Here is a 5,966-nt window from a genome sequence, read left to right on the forward strand (position 1 = left end):
GAAAACAAGGATAAATCAGAGTACATAAGAGAATTTTTAGGAAAAATAAAGTTTGAACAAAAAGGAAAACTCAATAAAGTATTGGAATGTAAAGTTGAGGATATTTTCTAGAAAGCAGGATTTTAAAAAGCTGAGATAGAAAACAGAAAAGAAAAAGTTTTAAAAAAATTAAAGAATCACCTGGGAGTTCCAACGTAAGACTAATAGGAATTTTAGAAAGAGAAAATGACAATGTAGAATTTTTATTTATTTATTTTTTTTAGACACATGGCCTCATTCTGTCACCCAAGCTAGAGTGCAGTGGTACAATCACAACTCACTGCAGCCTCGAACTCCTGGGCTTAAGTGATCTTCCTGTCTCAGCCTCTAAGTAACGAGGACTACAGGTGCATGCCACCATACCCAGCTATGTTCCTTTCTATTTTTCATAGAGACAGAGTCTCATTATGTTGCCCAGGCTGGTCTTGAACTCCTGGGCTCAAGCAATCCTCCTGCCTCAGCCTCTTGAAGTGCCAGGATTACAGATGTGAGCCACTGCACCAGGTCAAATTTTTATTTTTAGTCCATAGACAGACACAAATTTCCAGAATGAAAGAGTCTATTGTGTTACCTACAATTTTGAATGAAAATGGGAAAAAGGATTCATGAAGGAACATAGTGAAATTTTCAATGCTTAAATTTCAAAAATAAATTAAACAAATGAACAATAGCAACAACCAAAACAGGCAACAACCAAAGACTGTGAATAAGAAAGGCACAAAACTTTAAAAGGCAGAAAACAGTGAAGCAATGCATTAGAAATTCTGAGGGAAAGTTATCTTCTATTCATGACTATGAAGCTTGAAGTAGATACTATAGAATAAAGGTGTTTTAGCCACATAATACTGGAGGATATTCTTCATCATAATAAGGGGTTACACCAAGACAGAGGAAGGTGTGAGAATGGTTCCAGCACAGGAAATCCTAGAGAAAATACTCAGAGACATAGAAAACGCCTATTCATGGGAAATGCCTACAGAAAACCAGTCAAGAGTTTTCCTGTCGCTGCTTGGTAACAACGGGGAAGATAATGGCTGCCTGAGCAACATCTCTGAGCAGGCGCTGGGCTAGAGGCGCGTCTCAACCAGCTACTTACTGCAGACGGGCTTGAGCGCTGCGGCCAGGGAGGCGTGAAACAGCTTCGGAGGCGGCGGCCGAACCAACCGAGTCGGATCCTGACCCTAAAACCTAGTAATTTTCCACTTGTTCATTAATATGGAAAACTCAGATTCTAACGACAAAGGAAGTGGTGATCAGTCTGCAGCACAGCGCAGAAGTCAGATGGACCGATTGGATCGGGAAGAAGCTTTCTATCCATTTGTAAATAACCTGAGTGAAGAAGATTATAGGCTTATGAGAGATAATAATTTGCTAGGCACCCCAGGTGAAAGTACTGAGGAAGAGTTGCTGAGAAGACTACAGCAAATTAAAGAAGGCCCACCACCGCAAAACTCAGGTGAAAATAGAGGAGGAGACTCTTCAGATGATGTGTCTAATGGTGACTCTATAATAGACTGGCTTAACTCTGTCAGACAAACTGGAAATACAACAAGTGGGCAAAGAGGTAACCAATCTTGGAGAGCAGTGAGCCGGACTAATCCAAACAGTGGTGATTTCGGATTCAGTTTAGAGATAAATGTTAACAGTAATAATGGGAGCCAAAATTCAGAGAATGAAAATGAGCCATCTGCAAGACGTTCTAGTGGAGAAAATGTGGAAAACAACAGCCAAAGGCAAGTGGAAAACCCATGATCTGAATCAACATCTTCAAGGCCATCTAGATCAGAACGAAATTCAACTGAAGCATTAACAGAAGTCCCACCTACCAGAGGTCAGAGGAGGGCAAGAAGCAGGAGCCCAGACCGTGGGAGAACCAGAGCAAGAGCTGAGAGAAGTAGTTCACCTCTGCATCCAATGAGTGAAATTCCACGAAGATCTCATCATAGTATCTCATCTCAGACTTTTGAACATCCTTTGGTAAATGAGATGGAGGGAAGTTCTAGAACCCGGCCCTGTGTGACATTGAGACAGCAAATATCTGGGCCTGAGTTGCTAAGTAGAGGTCTTTTTGCAGCTTCTGGAACAAGAAATGCCTCTCAAGGAGCAGGTTCTTCAGACACAGCTGCCAATGGTAAATCTACAGGATCAGCACAGAGACCTCCAACCATAGTCCTTGATCTTCAAGTAAAAAGAGTTCGTCCTGCAGAATATCGGCAGAGAGATAGCACAGCCAGCAGAACTCGGTCTAGGTCTCAGAGGCCAAACAACACTGTCACCTATGAAAGTGAACGAGGAGGTTTTAGGCGTACGTTTTCACGTTCTGAGTGGGCAGGTGTGAGAACGTATGTCAGTACCATCAGAATTCCCATTCGTAGAATCTTAAATACTGGTTTATGTGAGACTACATCTGTTGCAACTCAGACCGTGTTAAGGCGGATAATGACAGGTTTTGGTGAGTTAAGCTATTTTATGTACAGTGATAGCAACTCAGAGCCTACTGGCTCAGTCCCAAATCAAAATATGGAAAGGGCAGAGTCACGGAGTGGAAGGGGGGTTCTGGTGGTGGTAGTAGTTCTGGTTCCAGTTCCAGTTCCAGTCCTAGTTCCAGTTCCGGTGGTGAAAGTTCAGAAACTAGCTCAGATTTATTTGAAGGCAGTAATGAAGGAAGCTCATCATCAGGCTCATCAGGTGTCAGGCGAGAGGGTCGACATAGGGCCCCAGTCATATTTGATGAAAGTGGCTCTTTGCCCTTCCTTAGCCTGGCTCAGTTTTCCTCTTAAATGAGGATGATGATGACCAACCTAGAGGACTCACTAAAGAACAGATTGACAACTTGGCAATGAGAAGTTTTGGTGAAAATGATGCATTAAAAACCTGTAGTGTTTGCATTACAGAATATACAGAAAGCAACAAACTTCGTAAACTACCTCGTTCCCATGAGTACCATGTCCACTGCATCGATCGCTGGTTATCTGAGAATTCTACCTGTCCTATTTGTCGCAGAGCAGTCTTAGCTTCTGGTAACAGAGAAAGTGTTGTGTAATTAAGATCTGAACTCTCAGCTATGTAGCTGATATAGTGATGGGCAAACAGGAATCATTTGCTTTTACGTCCACTTTTTGAGTGGCACTTAAATGTAAAGTAACAACCTGAATTGAGTCATTGCTTTCTGAGGGAATCATTGTCCTTTCTCCAGTTTTTGTTCCAGAATAAAAGGAAATATTTTAAAAGCCACGTTTTAGGACCTAAAAATCTGATTTCCGTACCAGTTAAATTGGTAGCATCACTGTTACTGACAGTTTATCATATACACTTGTCAATTTTTCCTTTGCTATCTTAAGAGATCTTCCTTAGCAATGGCTCCTTCATGTTGATCTTTAAATTTCCTTAGCAATGGCTTCTTTCATGTTGATCTTTAAATTTTCCCACACCATAAGAGAGAGGGGCGAAGGAAATTACCAGTTTAGACTAAGTTACAGTATGTGTTTCATAAGTGATTAAAGCTATACCATTCCCAGTTATTAGTTGACACAAATTCAGCCACATTCTGAATATTGTTTGTTCACCTTTCAGACTTGGTAATACTGGACATGTCATTGTAAATAACACTAAGGTTAGGATCTTCTAAGTATATAACTGTCTCCTAAGCCCATCACTGTGGCACACTGTAGAGTGAGCTTATAGTTTAGTTGAGGTATTTATCTTGTGGAAATATTAAAAAGCCTATGCTTGTGTAAGTGAAAAAAATCACATTCATTTGTTTAAAAATGTAAAGCTATTTTGTAGAGGCTCAGTACTTTTCCAATGCATTGTTGTATGAATGCATTAAAACTTGTAAAGTACCATGCTTAGAACTGAGAAAACTGCTTTTTGTGAGCCAACACAGTAACAAACACACCAAACAAAGTACAAAGCTGCTTTTGTAAGTTTGTAGATGTCAAGAGTAGAACATATCTATAATATTTAATGTATATGAACAGCTACTGTGACATGCAAAGGAAAGGACAGTGCAGAATCAAACTGTTGAAGACCAGTGGAAACTGTATGATTTAACTTGGATTTAGGCAGGAAGTGAAAGATGTGAGGAGTAAAGAAAACTGCTCTGAAGAATTTAAAGTTTTCCTGAAGACAGTAATAATGCAGACACAAACTGGTTTCATATGGTGAGAGCAGCCACAGCAGCAGCTTGACCTGGTTTTCTACCTGAGTAGATGAAGCGAAGATCGGCAAGTTTGGCAGAGTTTTGGTTTAAGAAAAACAAACCACTACCACCTAGCACAAGTTAAATTGATGGTTTTACAAGTCTGCTCCTCAAAAATGAAAAGATGGATGAAAGAGACCATAAAACCACTTTTAGCATATGAATTGCAGTTGGTACACATGTGTGTGTTAATAGGAAAGTCTCGAATTTGTGTTGTTTTTGAGATTTGACATTTAAGGTACCAGTGCACACTTGATAATATTTCGTTGCTATCTCTAACACAGACCTAACATCTCGAATTTAAAGACCAGTTGAAGATTAAGGGATTTTTATCCTTTGTTGAAAGTGAGTCGTGTTGGGTTATTTGAAATTCAAATTTTAATTGTGCTGCCTATATATGAAAATGAGACCTGCTGACTCACTATCTATGGACATGCACTTTATGTTGGTTTGTTAGTAGTAAGAGTAATTTCATGATAACCCCGGTCCTCTTGCCTAATTTCTTTTTTGAGGCTAGTTGGGGTTGGGATTAGAATGACTATGCAGCAGATATTTGTTCTTCTGGGAAAAGCTTTAACAGGCCAAAATAGGGATTGAACTTGTCCTTGGCCTTTATCAAAGCAAGCTAGTTACCCAGACATAGTCAAATACTCTACAAAATAAGCAAGTCTGCTTTAGGAATTGTCTGGCTACCCCCACTGTTATCAGCTTAGCTGTAAAGCTTATTTCAAAGCTCACTCTTTCATGATTTCTCCTGGCTTTCAATCCTACCTAAGTATCAAGGAAATTAACTTGTAAATATGGTAGTTATTTACTAAGGATATGTACTGCTCTTGCAAGGGAATACTGTCCAAACAAAGCTTCACTTATTTTTTTTTTTAAATATAAGCAGATTTCACTGTTATGGCACTAATGTAACACATTTTACCTTTTTTTAAAAAAAATAAGATTAAAGAAAACCAGTCAAGATTAAAACAAAAGAACTCCTGGATGGAGACCTGTGTAAACAAACAAACAAACTAATGCATCTGGCTATGTGAAAAATAGAATGAAAATGAGGGTTTTTTTTCATATCTATCATTATATTTGGAGAAAATTATGCATCTATTTTATACTGGTACATGGAAAACTAAGCAAATAAAAGAATGAAGTAATAATAAAGAAAAAATTTGTATAAAAAGAAACTATTTTAGTACTCTACCTGCCTAATAGTGAAGAATATTTACATAGACATTATAATACAAATATAAAATATTTATTTAACAAACATGGTGCTATTAAATTGATAATATCAATTATTACATGGATAAATTGGAATAAAAGGGTGTAAGGTATGGAAGAGAAGTAGGGAGAACAGAAAAATTCTCATCTGCAATAACACGATGGCAAGAGATTATATCTAAAATAGGTAAATATAAAGATGAGTGTAGACATAATAGTTACAAATATGAAGATAGATTTCAGAAGAGAAAGCTAAGAAACAATACTGAGACATGAGTAAGGGTATAGCTTGGGACTACATTTTTCCTTGATAAGCCTCATAGTACTGTTTAACCTTTTAAACTACGCATTTATTGTTTTTATAAAAATAAAAATGAATTTTAGATAGACTAAAATTATCACTAATCTCCACTACTATAATGTTGATAGGAAACTTCCTAATGTACCTTCTTTGTTGGGTCACAATACCTACTAATAACTCTTTCATTACTTATAAGATAGAGAT

At 38.0% G+C, this 5,966-nt stretch overlaps 1 pseudogene; it reads left to right on the top strand.

The window, feature by feature from the left end:
- Window positions 1-1,187: 1,187 nt before the first annotated feature.
- On the top strand, window positions 1,188-3,132 carry LOC129014331 (E3 ubiquitin-protein ligase RLIM-like; annotated as a pseudogene).
- Window positions 3,133-5,966: the final 2,834 nt, after the last annotated feature.

Source organism: Pongo pygmaeus, chromosome 16, assembly GCF_028885625.2.
Source record: "Pongo pygmaeus isolate AG05252 chromosome 16, NHGRI_mPonPyg2-v2.0_pri, whole genome shotgun sequence".
NCBI lineage: Eukaryota > Metazoa > Chordata > Mammalia > Primates > Hominidae > Pongo > Pongo pygmaeus.